This window comes from Heterodontus francisci, chromosome 7, assembly GCF_036365525.1.
Source record: "Heterodontus francisci isolate sHetFra1 chromosome 7, sHetFra1.hap1, whole genome shotgun sequence".
Lineage (NCBI taxonomy): Eukaryota > Metazoa > Chordata > Chondrichthyes > Heterodontiformes > Heterodontidae > Heterodontus > Heterodontus francisci.
This window is the reverse complement of record NC_090377.1, coordinates 1,148,570-1,169,404: the sequence shown is the minus strand read 5'-3', so window position 1 is coordinate 1,169,404 and position 20,835 is coordinate 1,148,570. Positions and strand designations below refer to the sequence as shown.

Sequence of the window (20,835 nt, the reverse complement as noted above, 5' to 3'; positions counted from 1 at the left end):
CCTGGCACCAGGGAGGCAACACACCATCCTGGATTCACGTCTGCGGCTACAGAAACGCCTGTCTGTTCCCCCTCACCATTGAATCACCTATCACTATTTCTCTTATAGTCTTCCCTGTCACCACCCCACCCCCCCCACCCCCCCCCCCCGTACAGCTGAGCCACCCGTGGTGCCATGGACTTGGCTGCGAAGCATCGCGTTCCTCAGAACAGAACTTTTCAAACAATCAATTTTAATTAATACCTCTGGACACGCTGTGTTTATTCTCTTGTTACAATGTTTAATGTTACACTACCCCAGTTGAAAAACATTTAATTACCCAGCTCCGAACCTGAACTCGATCTCTCTCTCTCGCTCAATCTCTCTCTCTCGCTCGATCTCTCTCTCTCGCTCGATCTCTCTCTCTCGCTCGATCTCTCTCTCTCACAAACTGTTACCACCAAGGTTAAACTGACTGGCCTGTAGTTGCTGGGCTTATCTTTTCACCCTTGTTCAAAAAAAAAAGTGTAACGTTTGCAATTCTCCAGTCCTCTGGCACCACCTCTGAGTCTAAGGAAGAATGAAAAATTATGGCCAGTGCATCTGCAATTTCTACCCTAACTTCCCTCTGTCTCCTTGGATGCATCTCATCTGGTCCTGGTGCTTTATCCACTTTAAGTTCAGACAGCCTATCTAATACTTCCTCTTGATCAATTTTAAACCCCTCTAGTGTCTGAATTACCTCCTCTTTCAACATTGCTTGGGTTGCATCTTCCTTGGCAAAGACAGATGCAAAATATTCATTTAATACCTCAGCTATGCCCTCTGCCTCCATGTGTAAATCCCCTTTCTGGTCCCTAATCAGCCCCACTCCTCCTTTTATCATCACCCTTTTACTATTTATATGTCTGGAGAAAACTTTGGGATTTCCTTTAATGCTCGCTGCCAGTCTCCTCTCATGCTCTCTCTTCGCTTCTCTTATTTGCTTTTTCACTTCCCCTCTGGACCTTCTATATTCTGCCTGGTTCTCAATAGTATTTTCTACCTGACATCTGTCATACACACACTTTTTCTTCTTTATCTTAATCGCTACTACTTTTGTCATCCAGGGATCTCTGGATTTGTTTGCTCTACTTTTCCCCTTCGAGGGAACATACCTCGACTGTGCCTGACCTATCTTTTCTTTGAAGGTAGCCCATTGTTCATCTATCGGTTTTCCTGACGGCTTTTGACTCTAATTTATTCGCCCCAGCTCCATTCTTACCCCATTGAAATTGGCCTCCCCCCAATTAATTATTCTCATCCTGGATTGTTCTTTGTCCTTTTCCATAGTCAGCTTAAACCTTATGATACAATATCACTGTCCCCTAAATACTCTGCTACTGATACTTGATCCACTTGGTGCACCTCATTCCCAAGAACCAGGTCTAGTAGTGTCTCCTTTCTCATTGGACTAGAAACATACTGTTGTAGAAAATTTTCCTGAACACACTCTAGGAACTCTTGCCCTTCACTGCGCTTTACACTACTATTATCCCAGTCCGTACATGGATGATTAAAGTCCTGACAACGTCCCGGCTGTAGTACTGAAGTCCTTTGCCAAGCTACAACACTGGCATCTACTCGGCAATGTGGAAAATTGCCCAAGTATGTCCTGTGCATAAAAAGCAGGACGAGTCCGACCTGGCCAAATTACACCCCATCAGTCTGCTCTTGATCATCAGCAAAGTGATGGAAAGTGTCGTCGACATTGCTATCAAGTGCCATTTAAACGGCAACAACCTGCTCACCGATGCTCAATTTGGGTTCTGCCAGACCTTATTACAGCTTTCATCCAAACATAGCTGAAACCGAGGTGATGTGAGAGTGATTGATGCCCTTTAATTGTGTGTGTCTTCAAGGAGCCCTAGCCAAATTGAAGTCAATGGGAATCGGGGAAAACTCTGCTGGTTGGAGTCGTACCTGGCACAAAGGAAGATGGTTGTGGTTGTTGGAAGCCAATCATCTCGGCCCCAGGACATCACTGCAGAAGTTCCTCAGGGTAGTGTCCTAGGCCCAACCATCTTCAGCTGCTTCATCAATGACCTTCCCTCTATCATAAGGTCAGAGGTGGGGATGTTCGCATTTGTTCAATGTTCAGTACCCTTCGCAGCCCTCAAATGCTGAAGCAGTCTGTGTCCATTTGCGGCAAGACCTGGACAACATTCAGGTGGCAAGTAATATTCGTGCCGCACAAGTGCCAGGCAATGACCATCTCAAACAAGAGAGAATCTAACTATCTCCCTTTGACATTCAACAGCTGAAGCCCCCACTATCAACATCCTGGGGGGTTACCATTGATCATAAACTGAACTGGAGTAGCCATATAAATACTGTGGCTACAAGAGCAGATCAGAGGCTTGAAATTCTGCAGCAAGTAACTTGCCACCTGACTCCCCAAAGCCTGTCCACCAGCTGCAAGGCACGAGTCAGGAGTGTGATGGAATAGTCTCCACTTGCCTGGATGGGTGCAGCTCCAACAACACTCTGGAAGCTTGACACCATCCAGCACAAAGCCTTCTTGATTGGCACCCCATCCACCACTGACATGGTGGCAGCAGCGTGTATCATCTGCAAGATGCACTTCAACTCACCAAGCCTGCTTCAACAGCACCTTCCAAACCTGCAACCTCTTCCACCTAGAAGGACAAGGGCAGCAGATGTGTGGGAGCACCAATATCTGGAAGTCCCCCTCTAAGCCACATACCATCCTGACTTGGAAATATATTGACATTACTTCAATGTCACTGGATCAAAATCCTGGAATTCTCTTCCTAACACTGTGGGTGCACCTGTACCAGATGGACTGCAGCAGTCTAAGAAGGCAGCTCACCACCACCTTCTCGAGGGCAATTAGGGATGGGCAATAAATGCTGGCCTTGCCTGTGACGCTCACAACCCATGAAACTAAAAAAAAAGTTTGGTATAATTGCCAAATTTTTTAATTTTACTTTATGTTCCAATATCCAAGTATATGGAACTATTGCGCCGTTCCTTCACTGTCGCTGGGTCAAATATCTGGAACTCCCTTCCTAACAGCATTGTTACCCCACAAGGACTGCAGTGGTTCAAGAAGGCAGCTCACCACCACCTTCTCAAGGGCAATTAGAGATGAGCAACAAATGCTGGCTTTGCCAGTGACACATCCCATGAATGAATAAAGTCATTTATATATATCCAAAAAAGCAGTGGTCCTAACACAGAGCCTTGGGGGACACCACAGTCTACCATCCTCCAGTCTGAAAAACAACTATTTAACACAACTCATTTTCTGTCCTTAAGCTCCTCTTTTTAATCCAAGCTGATACTGACCTTTCTATTCCATGAGCCTCAATTTTGTTAGTTTTTTTTTTATTTGTTTCATGGGATGTGGGCATCACTGGCCAGGCCAGCATTTATTGCCCATCCTTAATTGTCCATGCGAAGGCGGTGGTACTTTGTCAAGTGCTTTCTTAAAATCCATTTAGGCAACATCCATTACACTCTCTTCATCAGCCTTCTGTTATTTCATCAAAAAATTAAATTTGATTAGTCACGCACAAGCCTTTTACAAAAGCTGACTCTCCTTACTTAGCTCACAGCTCTTCAAGTGCCTGTTAATTTTTTGATCCAGATTATTGTTACTAAAACCTCGCCCACCACTGAAGTTAAACTGACCAGCCTGTAGATACTAGGAATATCCTTACACCCTTTCTTGAATAAGGGTGTCACATTAACCATGCTCCAATTCTATGGCACCTCACCTATATTTAGGGAAGATTGGAAGATTATGGCAAACCCTTCAGCTATCTCCACACCTACTTCCTTTAGCAACCTGGAAAGCAAGCCATGCAGCCTTTCCAATACATCCTTCCATCAGTTTTCACTCCATCCATTACTGATATTTTGTCAGCATCCTTTTCCTGATTAAACACCGATATAAAGTACTCATTAAGTATTCGAGCCTTGCCCGAGACCTCTAAGCATATATAACAATCTTTGTCCCGAATAGGCCCCCACCCTTCCCCTTACTACCTGCTTACTATTTACATGTCAGTAGAAGATTTTTGGGTTCCTTTTTATGTTGACTACCATTCTATTCTCATTTACTCTCTCTTTGGCAGTCTTACTTTCCTCTCCACTTCCCCTCCGAACTTATTGCATTTTACCTGGTTCTCGCTTGAAGAATTCACTTGGCATGCATCGTACAACCTCTTTTTTTTTTTTTTGTTTCTTCATCCAAGGACCCCTGGCTTTGGTCCCCTACCTTTTGCCCTTGTTGCAGTGTTCCTAGCCTGTATCTGAAGCATCTCCTCAAAGATCAGCCATTGTTCCATTACCGTTTTTCCTTTCAGTCTTGGTTCCATTTTATCCTGACCAGATCCCTTCTCATCCCATTGAAGTTAACCCTTTTCCCATTTAGAAATTCTACTTTAGATTGATCCTTGCTCTTCATAACTAATCTAAACCTTATGATACAAGGATCACTCTTAGCCAATTTCTCCCTTTACAGACGTCCACTTAGCAGATCTCATTCCCCTGCACCAGATGCAGCAATGCCACCTCCCTAATTGGACTGAGAACATATTGGTCTCACTCTCACTATTTGGAGGCCTATAGAATACCCCCAGTAATGTGATCATGGATTTTGGCCTGCCCCCTCAAGGGCATCCTCTCTTTCTAACACCATTTGCAAGTTCAAGAACGCAGCTCACCTCCACCTTCTCAAGGACAATTAGGGATGGGCAACAAATACTGGCCTTGCCAGTGATACCCACATCCCGTGAAAATAATAAAAAGAAAAATGTTTTCCCTAATAAGTATTACCACCATACTTCCCTTTTTTCCTTCCCTATCTTTCCTGAACACTTTGTATCCTTGTATCTTAAGTGCCCAGTCCTCACCATTTTTAAGCCATATTTCCATTATAGCCACTACATCATATTCCCACACGGCTATTTGTGCTTGTAGCTCACAACCTTATTCACCATGCTTTATGCATTTATATGCATGCATTCTAAGCCTGTCTTTGTATTCCTCGTAGTCCTTAGAACAAAGAACAAACAAAGAACAGTACAGCACAGGAACAGGCCATTCGGCCCTCCAAGCCTGCGCCGATCTTGATGCCTGCCGAAACTAACACCTTCTGCACTTCCGGGGCCCATATCCCTCTATTCCCTTCCTATTCATATATTTGTCAAGATGTCTCTTAAACGTCGCTATCGTATCTGCTTCCACCACCTCCCCTGGCAGCAAGTTCCAGGCACTCACCACCCTCTGTGTAAAAAATCTTGCTTCGCACATCCCCTCTAAACTTTGCCCCTCGCACCTTAAACCTATGTTCCCTGGTAACTGACTCTTCCACCCTGGGAAAAAGCTTCTGACTATCCACTCTGTCCATGCTGCTCATAACTTTGTAAACCTCTATCATGTCGCTCCTCCACCTCCGTCGTTCCAGTGAAAACAATCCGAGTTTTTCCAACCTCTCCTCATAGTTAATGCCCTCCAGACCAGGCAACATCCTGGTAAACCTCCTCTGTACCCTCTCCAAAGCCTCCACGTCCTTCTGGTAGTGTGGCGACCAGAATTGCACGCAATATTCTAAGTGTGGCCTAACTAAGGTTCTGTACAGCTGCAACATGACTTGCCAATTTTTATACTCTGTGCCCCGACCGATGAAGGCAAGCATGCCGTATGCCTTCTTGACTACCTTATCCACCTGCGTTGCCACTTTCAGTGACCTGTGGACCTGTACGCCCAGATCTCTCTGCCTGTCAATACTCCTAAGGGTTCTGCCATTTACTGTATACCTCCCACCTGCATTAGACCTTCCAAAATGCATTACCTTACATTTGTCCGGATTGAATTCCATCTGCCATTTCTCCGCCCAAGTCTCCAACCGATCTATATCCTGCTGTATCCTCTGACAATCCTCATCATTATCCGCAACTCCACCAACCTTTGTGTCGTCAGCAAACTTACTAATCAGACCAGCTACATTTTCCTCCAAATCATTTATATATACTACAAAGAGCAAAGGTCCCAGCACTGATCCCTGCGGAACACCACTAGTCACATCCCTCCATTCAGAAAAACACCCATCCACTGTTACCCTCTGTCTTCTGTGACTGAGCCAGTTCTGTATCCATCTTGCCAGCTCACCTCTGATCCCGTATGACTTCACCTTTTGCACCAGTCTGCCATGCGGGACTTTGTCAAAGGCTTTAGTGAAGTCCACGTAGACAACATCCACTGCCGTTCCCTCATCAATCATCTTCGTCACTTCCTCAAAAAACTCAATCAAATTAGTAAGACACAACCTCCCCTTCACAAAACCATGCTGTCTCTCGCTAATAAGTTCGCTTATTTCCAAATGGGAGTAAATCCTGTCCCGAAGAATCCTCTCTAATAGTTTCTCTACCACTGACGTAAGGCTCACCGGCCTATAATTTCCTGGATTATCCTTACCACCCTTCTTAAACAAAGGAACAGCATTGGCTATTCTCCAGTCCTCTGGGACCTCACCTGTAGCCAATGAGGATGCAAAGATTTCTGTCAAGGCCCCAGCAATTTCTTCCCTTGCCTCCCTCAGTATTCTAGGGTAGATCCCATCAGGCCCTGGGGACTTATCTACCTTAATGCTTTGCAATACACCCAACACCTCCTCCTTTTTGATAATGAGATGACTGAGACTATCTGCACTCCCTTCTCTAGGGAAGGGAGCTTAGTCTGCTCCTATATAATATGGTACTACTTCCTTTTCCACAACACTGAGTCATAGAGTTATACAGCACAGAAACAGGCCCATCGTGTCTGTGCCAGCCATCAAGCACCTATCCTAATCCCATTTTCCAGCACTTGGCCAGTAGCCTTGAATGCTATGGCGTTTCAAGTGCTCATCTAAATACTCCTTAAATGTGAGGGTTCCTGCCTCTACCACCACTTCAGGCAGTGCGTTCCAGATTCCAACCACCATCTGGGTGAAAATATCTTTCCTCAAATCCCCTCTAAACCTCCTTCCGCTTATCTTAAATCTATGCCCCCTGGTTATTGACACTTCTGCTAAGTGAAAATGTTTCTTCCTATCATTGCCCCTCAATTTTGTATACTTCAATCATGTCCCCTCCCTCAGCCTTCTCTGTTCTAAGGAAAACAACCCTAGCCTTTTCAGTCTCTCTTCATAGCTGAAATGCTCCAGCCCAGGCAACATCCTGGTGAATCTCCTCTGCACCCTCTCCAGTGCAATCACATCCTTCCTATAGTGTGGTGCCCAGAACTGTACACAGTACTCCAGCTGTGGCCTAACCAGCATTTATACAGCTCCATCTTAACCTCCCTGCTCTTATATTCTATGCCTCGGCTAATAAAGGCAAGTATCCCATATGTTATCTACCTGTTCTGCTGCCTTCAGTGATCTATGGACAAGTACACCAAGGTCCCTCTGACCCTCTGTACTTCCTAGGGTCCTACCATCCGTTGTATATTCCCTTGCCTTGTTGTTCCTCCAAAAATGCATCACCTCACACTTCTCAGGATTAAATTCCATTTGCCACTGCTCTGCCCATCTTACCAGCCCATCTATATCGTCCTGTAATCTAAGGCTTTCCTCCTCACTATTTACGACACCACTAATTTTCGTGTCATCTGCAAACTTACTAATCATACCTCCTATATTCACGTCTAAATCATTAATGTACACTACAAACAGCAAGGGTCCCAGCACCGATCCCTGTGGTACACCACTGGTCACAGGCTTCCACTCACAAAAACAACCCTCGACCATCACCCTCTGCCTCCTGCCACTAAGCCAATTTTGGATCCAATTTGCCAAATTGCCCTGGATCTCATGAACTCTTACCTTCTTAACCAATCTCCCATACGGGACCTTATCAAAAGCCTTACTGAGGTCCATGTAGACTACATCAACTGCTTTACCCTCATCTACAGATCTCGTCACCTCCTCGAAAAATTTAGTCAAATTTGTTAGAAGTGATTCCCCCTGACAAAGCCATGCTGACTATCCCTGATTAATCCCTGCCTCTCCAAGTGGAGATTAATCCTGTCCCTCAGCATTTTTTCCAATATTTTCCCAACCACTGATGTTAGACCTACCGACCTGAATTACCTGGTTTACCCTGCTACCCTTCTTGAATAATGGTACCACATTCCCTGTCCTCCAGTCCTCTGGCACCTCTCCCGTGGCCAGACAGGATTTGAAAATTTGTGTCAGAGCACCTGCAATCTCCTTCCTTGCCTCACATAACAGCCTGGGATACATCTCATCTGGGCCTGGGGATTTATCCACTTTTAAGCCCGCTAAAACCGCTAATACCACATCCCGTTCAATGCTAATTTGTTCAAGTATATCACAATCCCCCTCCCTGATCTCTACACTTATATCATCCTTCTCCATAGTGAACACAGATGAAAAGTAATCATTTGAAACCTCACCTACGTTTTCTGGCTCCGCACACAGATTGCCACTTTGGTCCCTAATGGGCCCTACTCTTTCCCTGGTTATCCTCTTGTCCTTAATATACTTATAAACGCTATGAGATTTTCCTTTATCTTGCTCGCCAGTATTTTTTCATGACCCCTCTTCACTGTCCTCATTACTTTTTTAAGTACCCCCCTACACTTTCTATACTCCTCTCGGGCCTCTGCTGTTTTCAGCGCTTGGAATCTGCCATAAGCCTCCTTTTTTTTCTTATCTAATCCTCTATATCCCTTGACATCCAGGGTTCCCTGGACTTGTTGGTCCTACCCTTCACCTTAACGGGTACATGTTGGCCCTGAACTCTCACTATTTCCATATTGAATGACTCCCACTGGTCTGATGTAGACTTTCCTACAAGTAGCTGCTCCCAGTCCACTTTGGCCAGATCCTGTTTTATCATATTGAAATCGGCCTTCCCCCAATTCAGTACCTTTATTTCTAGTCCATCTTTGTCCTTTTTCATAACTACCTTAAATCTTAGAGTTATGGTCACTATCCCCGAAATGCTTCCCCCACTGACACTTCTACCACTTGTCCAGCTTCATTCCCTAGGATTAGGTCCAGTACCGTCCCTTCTCTTGTAGGAAGGACTTCCTACATATTGGCTCAAATCTCATTCCTTTATGCACCTGATTCCTCTTTTCTACTTCTGTAAACCGGTGACCATCACCCTGCTAATTTAGTTTAAACCCTCCCCAGCCGCACGAGTGAAGCTCCCCACGAGGGTATTGATCCCAGTCCTGTTGAGGTGCAGCCGGTCCCTTTTGAATAGGTGCCTCCTGCCCCAGGATTGGTCCCAATGTCCCAACAGTCTGAAGCTCTCCCTCCTGCACCATGCTTCAAGCCACACATTGATCCTCCCTATCTTCCTGTTTCTACTCTCATTAGCACGTGACACTGGGAGTAATCTACAGATTACTCCCCTCAAGGTCCTAATCTTTAACTTCCTCCCTAACTCCTGAAAGTCTGAATATAGGACTACAATATCTGTTCTCCCGTTGGTACTGACATCTGTTACAACTTCTGGCTCCACCCGCCTGCAGAATATTCTGCACCCTCTCCGTGATGTCCTTTACGCTGGCACTAGGGTGGCAACACACCATGCAGGATTCACTATGACGGTTACAGAAATGCCTGTCTGTCCCCCTAACTATGGAATCTTCTATAATAACTGGATTTCTGCTCTTTGCTGTTCCTGTGCAGTCCCTTGCCTCTTTGTGCAATGGTCTGGACTGCACTTCTTCAAGGTGTCGTCATTCCCAGCAGTCTCCCAAGCTGAGTACTGGCTTGAGAGTGGCACACACCCCGAAGACTCCTGCCTCTTGCTACTCTTCCGGATGGCTACCCACCTGCTATCCTGAACTGTTACTGCCTGTGGGGTGACCACCTTTTGGAATGCATGATTCAGGAAACACTCGTCCTCCCTGGTGCTCTGCAGTGACTCCAGCCGCTGCTGAAGCTCAGAAAGCCTGAGCTCGAATTCAGGCAGCTGGAGATGCTTCCTACACATGTTCCCGCAAGTGTTTTGGAGTTCCAACATGGTGCAGGAATTGTAAGCAACAGGTCTCAGCTGCGTATCTATGGTCTAAAAAAAACTCTATTCCCTCTTTTATAATCTATTAGTACCTTGTTTAAACCATTAATTTTAATTAATGCCTCTACACCTGTTCTGTGTTAATACTCTTATTACGAATTCACTTACGGTTAACCGTACCCCGTTTGAAATTTTTTAATTCCCAGCTCGGAGTTTAAACAAATGCCCTAGATTAGAGAGAAAAAAGAAGAGAAATACTCACCAACTATCTGCTGTTCTGTGAAGTCACACCAGAGAAGTGTGAGGTAACCATTTGGGGAGGGCAAACAAGGTAAGGGAATAGACAATAAATGGTTGTATTCTAAGAGTTGAGTCTGAACTGTGCCGAAGACTAACAGGTCAGCGGGGGCAAGCCTGAGGGAGCCAGTGGGAAACCGAGAGAGAAAACATGATTGAGCAAATGAACAAACAAAAAAATCAAGTGTGACGTCACAGGAACAGCAGGTAGTTGGTTGGTTGGTGAGTATTTTTTTGCTCTCAAAACGGGGAGAAAATCTGACTGAGCAAATGAACAAAAAAAAAAGTGTGATGTCACAGGATAGCAGGTAGTTGGTGAGTATGTCTCTTTTTTTCTCTCTCTAAACTAGGGCATTTGTTTCAACTCCTAAAGGACATAGCTGCTAGACTGGGTCTGCGGCAGGTGGTGAGGGAAACAACAAGAGGGAAAAATATACTTGACCTTATCCTCAACAATCTGCCTGTTGCAGATGCATCTGTCCATGAGAGTATTGGTAGGAGTGACCGCTGCACAGTCCCAGTGGAGACAAAGTCCCGTCTTCACATTGAGGATACCCTCCATCGTACTGTGTGGCACTACCAGAATCACAGAATAATACAGTGCAGAAGAGGCCCTTCGGCCCATCGAGTCTGAACCGATGCATTAAAGACACCTGACCTGTCTACCTAATTCCATTTGCCAGCACTTGGCCCATAGCCTTGAATGTTATGACATGCCAAGTGCTCATCCAGGTACTTTTTAAAGGATGTGAGGCAACCCGCCTCTACCACCCTCCCAGGCAGTGCATTCCAGACTGTCACCACCCTCTGGGAAAAAAAGTTCTTCCTCAAATCCCCGTTAAACCTCCTGCTCCTCACCTTAAACTTGTGTCCCCTCGTAACTGACCCTTCAACTAAGGGGAACAGCTGCTCCCTATCCACCCTGTCCACGCCCCTCATAATCTTGTACACCTCGATCAGGTCACCCCTCAGTCTTCTCTGCTCCAGCGAAAACAACCCAAGCCTATTCGGCCTCTCTTCATAGCTTAAATGTTCCATCCTAGGCACCATCCTGGTGAATCGCCTCTGCACCCCCTCCAATGGAATCACATCCTTCCTATAATGTGGCGACCAGAATTGCACACAGTACTCCAGCTGTGGCCTTACCAAAGTTCTGTACAACTCCAACATGACCTCCCTGCTTTTGTAATCTATGCCTCGATTGATAAAGGCAAGTGTCCCATATGCCTTTTTCACCACCCTATTAACCTGTCCTTCTGCCTTCAGGGATCTATGGACAAACACGCCAAGGTCCCTTTGTTCCTCGGAACTTCCCAGTGTCAGGCCATTCATTGAATACTTCCATGTCACATTACTCCTTCCAAAGTGTATCACCTCACACTTTTCAGCGTTAAATTCCATCTGCCACTTTTCTGGCCATTTGACCATCCCGTCAATATCTTCCTGTAACCCAAGACACTCAACCTCACTGTTAACCACTCAGCCAATCTTTGTCATCCGTGAACTTACTGATCCTAGCCCCCCCCATAGTCATCTATGTCGTTTATATAAATGACAAACAATAGGGGACCCAGCACAGATTCCTGTGGTACGCCACTGGACATTGGCTTCCAGTCACTAAAACAGCTGTCTGTCATCACTCTCTCTCCTGCAGCTAAGCCAATTTTGAATCCACCTTATCAAGTTACCTTGTATCCCATGTGCATTTGCTTTCTTGATCAGTCTCCCATGTGGGACCTTGTCAAAGGCTTTGCTGAAATCCATGTAAACTACATCAACTGCACTACCCTCATCTACACACCTGGTCACATGCTCAAAAAATTCAATCAAATTTGTTAGGCATGACCTCCCTCTGACAAAGCCATGCTGACTATTCCTAATCAAATTTTGCCCCTCCAAGTGGAGATAGATTCTCCCCTTCAGAATTTTTTACTGGTCTGTAGTTCCCTGACTTATCTCTACAACCTTTCTTAAATAGTGGGATCACATTAGCTGTTCTCCAGTCCTCTGGCACCTCCCCGGTGGCCAGAGAGGAATTAAAAATTTGGGTCAGAGCCCCTGCAATCTCCACCCTCTCCTCCCACAGAATCCTGGGACACAAATCGTCCGGACCTGGAGATTTGTCCACTTTTAAGCCTTCCAAAACCTCCAATGCCTTGTCACACCCTATGACAATTTGCTCAAGAACCTCACAGTCTCTCTCTCTGAATTCCATATCGACTTCCTCATTCTCTTGGGTGAAGACAGATGTGAAGTATTCATTCAACACCCTACCAATGTCCTCTGGCTCCACCCACAGATTTCCCCCTTGGTCCCTAATGGGTCCTACTCTTTCCCTGGTTATCCTCTTCCCATTGATATACTTATAGAATATCTTGGGATTTTCCCTACTCTTACCAGCCAGAGCTTTCTCATGTCCCCTCTTTGCTCTCCTAATTGCTTTCTTAAGCTCCATCCTACACTTTCTGTACTCCACTAATGCTTCCATTGATTTGCTCACTTTGTATTTGCTAAAAGCCTCTCTTTTCCTACTCATCGTACCCTGAATGTTTCTGGTCATCCATGGTTCTCTGGGCTTGTTGCTCCTACCTATTACCCTAGAGGGAACATGTTGGGCCTGTACCCTCCCCATTTCCTTTTTGAATAACCCCACTGCTCTTCTGTAGATTTTCCGACAAGTAACTCTTTCCAGTCTACCTTGGCCAGATCCTGCCTTATTTTACTAAAATTCACTCTCCCCCAATCCAAAACCTTTTTTTGCAACTTGTCTATTTATTTCTCCATAACGAGCTTAAATTGTACCATGTTGTGGTCGCTATCACCAAAATGTCCCCCACCAACACATCAACCACCTGTCCGGCTTCATTCCCCAGAATTAGGTCCAGCACTGCACCCTCCCTTGTTGGATCCTCTACATATTGAGCTAAAAAGTTCTCCTGTAGACATTTTAAGAACTCCACTCCATCTAAGCCCTTAACACGATGACTATCCCAATTAATGTTGGGAAAGTTGAAATCACCTAATATAATTACCCTATTATTATTTTTTACTATTATTTGTTTTTCTATAATAAACACCTAGCAATTTGGCTGTCCCTTTTTATTCCTAAACTCTGCCCATAAAGCTTCATTTGATACAAAAACAAGAAATGCTGGATTCACTCAGCAGGTCTGGCAGCATCTGTGGAAAGAGAAGCAGAGTTAACGTTTCGGGTCAGTGACCCTTCTTCGGAACTGACAAATATTAGAAAAGTCACAGATTATAAACAAGTGAGGTGGGGGTTGGGCAAGAGATAACAAAGGAGAAGGTGCAGATTGGACCAGGCCACATAGCTGACCAAAAGGTCACGGAGCAAAGGCAAACAATATGTTAATGGTGTGTTGAAAGACAAAGCATTAGTACAGATTAGGTGTGAATATACTGAATATTGAACATCAGCAAGTGCAAACCTGAAGAAAAACAACCTGAAAAAAACAGTGGGTAAGCAAACTGAACAAACTAAGATGAAATGAAATAAATGCAAAAAAAGATTGTAAAAAATGTAAAAAGGAATGCAAAAAAAAGGGAAGAAAAAATAACTAAAAATGAAAGTAAAGTGGGGGGCTGTCATGCTCTGAAATTATTGAACTCAATGTTCAGTCCGGCAGGCTGTAGTGTGCCTAATCGGTAGATGAGATGCTGTTCCTCGAGCTTGCGTTGATGTTCACTGGAACACTGCAGCAATCCCAGGACAGAGATGTGAGCATGAGAGCAGGGGGGGGTGTTGAAATGGCAAACAACCGGAAGCTCAGGGTCCTGCTTGCGGACTGAGCGGAGCTTCATTTGATGCCCCCTCCAAGAGATCATCTCTCCTTACTGCAGTAACGGATTCCTTAACTAATATTGCAATGCCCCCTCCTCTTTTACCCCCTCCTCTGTCTCACCTGAAGCTTCTATATCCCGGGATATTGAGCTGCCAATCCTGCCCCTCCCTCAACCATGTCTCCATGATGGCTACTATATCACAATTCCACGTGTCAATCCTTGCCCTTAACTCATCCGTTTTACCTGTAATACTCCTGGCATTAAAGTAGAGGCCTTCCATCCTGGTCTTACTCCCTTGAAACTTACTTCTGCTGTATTCCCTCTGACATGTTTGCTTTCCTGTGTTTAGCTGTGTCCCTATTCTGCTAGGAGTCTGCGACCCTCCCCCTGCCAAATTAGATTAAACTCCTCCCAACAGCAATGGCAAACCTGCCAGCAAGGATGTTAGTCCCCCTCTGGTTCAGATGTAGACCGTCCCACTTGTACAGGTCCCACCTTCCCCAGAAACGGTCCCAGTGGTCCAGGAATCTAAAACCCTCCCTCCTGCACCAACTCTTAAGCCATGCATTCATCTGTGCTATTCTCCTATTTCTATACTCGCTAGCACGTGGTACTGGGAGTAATCCAGAGATTACATCCCGAGAGGTCCTGCTTTTTAGTCTGCTGCCTAACTCCCTGAATTCTTGATGCAAGACCTCATCCCTGTTTCTACCTATGTCATTGGTACGAACATGTACCATGACCTCTGCCTTATCACCCTCCCCCTTCAGGATGCCCTGCAGCCGTTCAGTGACATCCCGGACCCTGGCACCAGGGAGGCAACACACCATCCTGGAGTCACGTTGACGGCCACAGTAGCGCCTATCTGTTCCCCTGACTATAGAATCCCCTATTACTATTGCTCTTCCTCTCTTTCCCCCTTCCTGTGCAGACAGGCTGCTTGTAGTGCCAGAAGCTTGGCTCTGTCCGCACTCCCTGGAGGAAGCAGTCTCATCAGCCTCCAAAATGGAATACCGATTTGCAAGTGGGACCCCAGGGGACTCCTGAACTACCTGCCTGATTCTCTTGGACTGCCTGGTGGTCACCCATTCCCTTCCTTCCTCAAGTCCCTTCTGCTGCGGTGTGACTACCTCTCTATACGTGCTATCCACGGATGCTCCACAGTGTTTCCAGCCGCCGTTCCAGCTCTGAAACCCGAGCTTCCAGGAGCTGCAGCTGGACACACTTCCTGCACACATGCTGGTCCCGGGGACTGGAAATGTTCCCGGATTCCCACATGCAGCAAGAGGAGCAAACCACGGCTTTAAGCTCTCCTGCCATGACTAAACCCTTTAGATTTAAAAACTATAGAAGACTATTATAATTTTAAAAATCAACTAAGTCTTGCTAAAACAATGACTTACAATTCAATCCAGTTTGAAAAATACCCACCAGGACTTACTCACCAGTCAGCTGTGCTCTGTGGAAACTCTCGGCTCCCCTCACGCTCTTTGATGACAGGTAGGAAATGAAAGGAGCTCCTCGCTCCCTCCTCACTGAACTCCCTCACTCACCAAACTTCCACTATAGCACTCTAATGCAACCCAAGTCAGCACTCTAGTGCAAGCAAAGTCAGCACTGTAAGATGGCCCACTTTTATACTGTCTGACTCCAGCCCCTGAAAACTGGTTTAAGCCAGTTATCTAATTAACAAGGTGCAGTTGCAAGCAGACCCTGAGTGAACTCTGTTTAAAGCTGGTCTAAAACTCACCTTCTCCAACCCAAACAGCAACTGTTAAGTTAATTTGCTACTTAAAAGAAAGACTAGACTTTAGATACAACTAACCCTTAATTACCCTTAGTCTCAAAACTCCCACTTTAGCCCTCTAATGCAACCCAAGTCAGCACTCCAGTGCAAACAAGTACCACCGTGCTAAATGGGATAGATTTTGAACAGATCTCGCAATGTAAAATTGGGCATCCATGAGGCGCTGTGGGCCATCAGCAGCAGCAGAATTGTACGCAACCACAATCTGTAACCTCACGGCCTAGCATATCTCCCCACTCTACTATTACCATCAAGCCAGGAGACCAACCCTTGTTCAACAAAGAGTGCAGGAGGGCATGCCTGGAGCAGCACCTGGCATGCTTCAAAATGAGGTGTCAACCTGGTGAAGGACTACTTGCATGCCAAACAGTGTAAGCAGCATGTGATAGACAGAGCTAAGCGATCCCACAACCAACGGATCAGATCTAAGCTCTGCAGTCCTGCCACATCCAGCCATGAATGGTGATGGACAATTAAACAACTCATTGGAGGAGGTGGCTCCACAAATATCCCCATCCTCAATGATGGGGGAGCCCAGCACATCAGTGCAAAGGAGAAGGCTGAAGCATTTTCAACAATCTTCAACTAGAAGGGCCGAGTAGATGATCGATCTCGGCCTCCTCATGAGGTTTCCAGCATCACAGATGCCAGACTTCAGCCAATTCGATTCACTCGGCGTGACATCAAGAAATGACTGAAGGCACTGGATACTGCAAAGGCTATGGGTCCTGACAACATTCCGGCAACAGTACTGCAGACCTGTGCTCCAGAACTTACCACACACCTAGCCAAGCTGTTCCAGTACAGCTACAACACTGGCATCTACCCTGCAATGTGGAAAATTGCCCAGGTATGTCCTGTACACAAAAAGCAGGACAAATCCAACCCGGCCAATTACCGCCCTATCAGTCTACTCTCAATCATCAGTAAAGTGATGGAAGGGGTCGTCGACAGTGCTGTCAAGCAGCACTTGCTTAGCAATAACCTGTTCACTGACGCTCAGTTTGGATTCCGTCAGGGCCACTCAGCTCCTGACCTTATTACAGCCTTGGTTCAAACATGGGCAATAGAGCTGAACTCGAGGTGAGGTGAGAAGTGACTGCCCTTGACATCAAGGCAGCATTTGACCGAGTATGGCATCAAAGAGCCCTAAGAAATGGTGGAGTCAATGGGAATTGCGGAAAACGCTCTGCTGAGTGGAGTAGTACCTAGCGCAAACGAAGATGGTTGTGGTTGTTGAAGGTTAAGCATGTCATAGAGTAATGGATTCATAGAGTTATACAGCACAGAAACAGGCCCTTCAGCCCATCATGTCTGTGCCAGCCATCAAGCACCTAACTTTTCTAATCCCATTTTCCAGCACTTGGCCCGTTGCCTTGTATGCTATGGCATTTCAAGTGCTCATCTAAATACTCCTTAAATGTTGTAAGGGTTCCTGTCTCTACCACCTCTTCAAGCAGTGCATCCCACATTCCAACCACCCTCTGGGTGAAAAATTTTTTCCTCAAATCCCCTCTAAACCTCCTGCCACTTACCTTAAATCTATGGCCCCCTGGTTATTGACCCCTCCGCTAAGGGAAAAAGTTTCTTCCTATCTAACCTATCAATGCCCCTCATAATTTTGTACACCTCAATCATCTCTCCTCTCAACCTTCTCTGTTCTAAGGAAAACAACCCTAGCCTTTTCAGTTTCTCTTCATAGCTGAAATGCTCCAGCCCAGGCAACATCCTGGTGAATCTCCTCTGCACCCTCTCCAGTGCAATCACATCCTTCCTATAGTGTGGTGACCAGAACTGTACTCAGTACTCCAGCTGTGGCCTAACTAGTGTTTTATACAGCTCCATCATAACCTCCCTGCTCTTATATTCTGTGCCTTGGCTAATATAGGCAAGTATCCCATATGCCTTCCTAACCACCTTATCTACCTGTGCTGCTGCCTTCAGTGATCTATGGACAAGTACACCAAGGTCTCTCTGACCCTCTGTACTTCCCAGGGTTCTACCATCCATTGTATATTCCCTTGCCTAGTTAGTCCTCCCAAAATGCATCACCTCGCACTTCTCAGGGTTAAATTCTATTGGTCACTTCTCTGCCCATCTTACCAGCCCACCTGTATCGTCCTGTAATCTAAGGCTTTCCTCCTCACTATTGATGACACCACTAATTTTCATGTCATCTGCGAACTTACTGATCATACCTCCTATATTCATGTCTAAATCATTACACTACAAACAGCAAGGGTCCCAGCACCGATCCCTGTGGTACACCACCAGTCACAGGCTTTCACTCGCAAAACCAGCCCTTGACCATTACCCTCTGCCTCCTGCCACTAAGCCAATTTTGGATCCAATTTGCCAAATTGCCCTGGATCCCATGGGCTCTTACCTTCTTACCCAATCTCCCATGCGCGACCTTATCAAAAGCCTTACTGAGGTCCATGTAGACTACATCAACTGTTTTACCCTCACCTACACATCTATTCACCTCCTCGAAAAATTCAATCAAGTTAGTTGGACACGATCTCCCCCTGACAAAGCCTAGCTGACTATCCCTGATTAATCCATTTTGAAATCTTCCGAAGAAGGGTCACTGACCCGAAATGTTAACTCTGCTTCTCTTTCCACAGATGCTGCCAGACCTGCTGAGTGAATCCAGCATTTCTCGGTTTTGTTTCAGATTTCCAGCATCCGCAGTATTTTGCTTTTATCCCTGATTAATCCCTGCCTCTCCAAGTGGAGATTAATCCTGTCCCTCAGAATTTTTTCCAATATTTTCCCACCCACTGATGTTAGACTCACCGGCCTGTAATTACCTGGTTTATCGGGCGGCACAGTGGTGCAGTGGTTAGCACCGCAGCCTCACAGCTCCAACGACCCGGGTTCAATTCTGGTACTGCCTGTGCGGAGTTTGCAAGTTCTCCCTGTGACTGCGTGGGTTTTCGCCGGGTGCTGTGGTTTCCTCCCACAGCCAAAGACTTGCAGGTTGATAGGTAAATTGGCCATTATAAATTGCCCCTCGTCTAGGTAGATGGTAGGGAAATATAAGGAAGGTGGGGATGTGGTAGGAATATGGGATTAGTGTAGGATTAGTATAAATAGGTGGTTGATAGTCAGCACAGACTCGGTGGGCCGAAGGGCCTGTTTCAGTGCTGTATCTCTAAATATAAAATAAAAATCCTTACTACCCTTCTTGAATAATGGGACCACATTCGTTGTCTTCCAGTCCTCTGGTACCTCTCCTGTGACCAGAGAGGATTTGAAAATTTGTGTCAGAGCCCCTGTTATCTCCTCCCTTGCCTCACACAAAAGCCTGGGATACATCTCATCTGGGCCTGGGGATTTATCCACTTTTAAGCCCGCTAAAACAGCTAATACTTCCTCCCTTTCAATGCTAATTTGTTCAAATATATCACATTCCCTCTCCCTGCTCTCTGCACCTTACATCGTCCGCATAGTGAACACAGATGAAAAGTAATCATTTAAAACCTCACCTACATTTTTCAGTTGCACACAGATTGCCACTTTGGTCCCTAATGGGCCCTAATCTTTCCCTGGTTATCCTTTTTCCCTTAATATACTTGTAAAACGCCTTAGGATTTTCCTTTATCTTGCCCGCCAGTGTTTTTTCATGTCCCCTCTTCGCTCTCCTAATTACTTTTTTAAGTACCCCCTATACTTTCTAAACTCCTCCGTGTTTCCGCTGTTTTCAGCGCTTGGGATCTGCCATGAGCCTCCTTTTTTTTCCTGATCCAATCTTCTATATCCCTTGACATCCAGGGTTCCCTGGACTTGTTGGTCCTACCCTTCACCTTAACGGGTACATGTTGGCTCTGAACTCTCACTATTTCCTTTTTGAATGATTCCCACTGGTCTGATGTAGACTTTCCTAGAAGTAACTGCTCCCAGTCCACTTTGGCCAGATTCTGTTTTATCATATTGAAATCGGCCTTCCCCCAATTCAGTACCTTTATTTCCAGTCAATCTTTGTCCTTTTCCATAACTACCTTAAATCTTAGAGTTATGGTCGCTATCCCTGAAATGCTCCCCCACTGTCACTTCTGCCACTTGACCGGCTTTATTCCCGAGGATTAGGTCCAGTACTGCCCCTTCTCTTGTCGGACTATCTGCGTACTGGCTCAAAAAGTTCTCCTGTATGCATTTTAAGAATTCCGCCCCCTTTAAGCCTTTTGCACTAAGACTATCCCAGTTGATATTGGGGAAGTTGAAATCCCCTACTATTATTACCCTATTATTAGAACAAAGAACAAAGAAAATTACAGCACAGGAACAGGCCCTTCGGCCCTCCAAGCCTGCGCCGATCCAGATCCTCTATCTAAACATGTCGCCTATTTTCTAAGGGTCTGTATCTCTTTTCTTCCTGCCCATTCATGTATCTGTCTAGATACATCTTAAAAGACGCCATCGTGCCCGCATCTACCACCTCCGCTGGCAACGCGTTCCAGGCACCCACCACCCTCTGCGGAAAGAACTTTCCACGCATATCCCCCCTAAACTTTTCCCCTTTCACTTTGAACTCGTGTCCTCTAGTAATTGAATCCCTCACTCTGGGAAAAAGCCTCTTGCTATCCACCCTGTCTATACCTCTCATGATTTTGTACACCTCAATCAGGTCCCCCCTCAACCTCCGTCTTTCTAATGAAAATAATCCTAATCTACTCAACCTCTCTTCATAGCTAGCGCCCTCCATACCAGGCAACATCCTGGTGAACCTCCTCTGCACCCTCTCCAAAGCATCCACATCCTTTTGGTAATGTGGCGACCAGAACTGCACGCAGTATTCCAAATGTGGCCGAACCAAAGTCCTATACAACTGTAACATGACCTGCCAACTCTTGTACTCAGTACCCCGTCCAATGAAGGAAAGCATGCCGTATGCCT

The 20,835-nt window shown here is 45.8% G+C and overlaps 1 protein-coding gene across 1 annotated transcript in view; it reads left to right on the top strand.

Annotated features, from left to right (window-relative positions):
• The window catches only part of retreg2 (reticulophagy regulator family member 2), a 109,753-nt gene that overhangs the window by 79,040 nt on the left and 9,878 nt on the right, over positions 1-20,835 (top strand). The window lies entirely within an intron of this gene.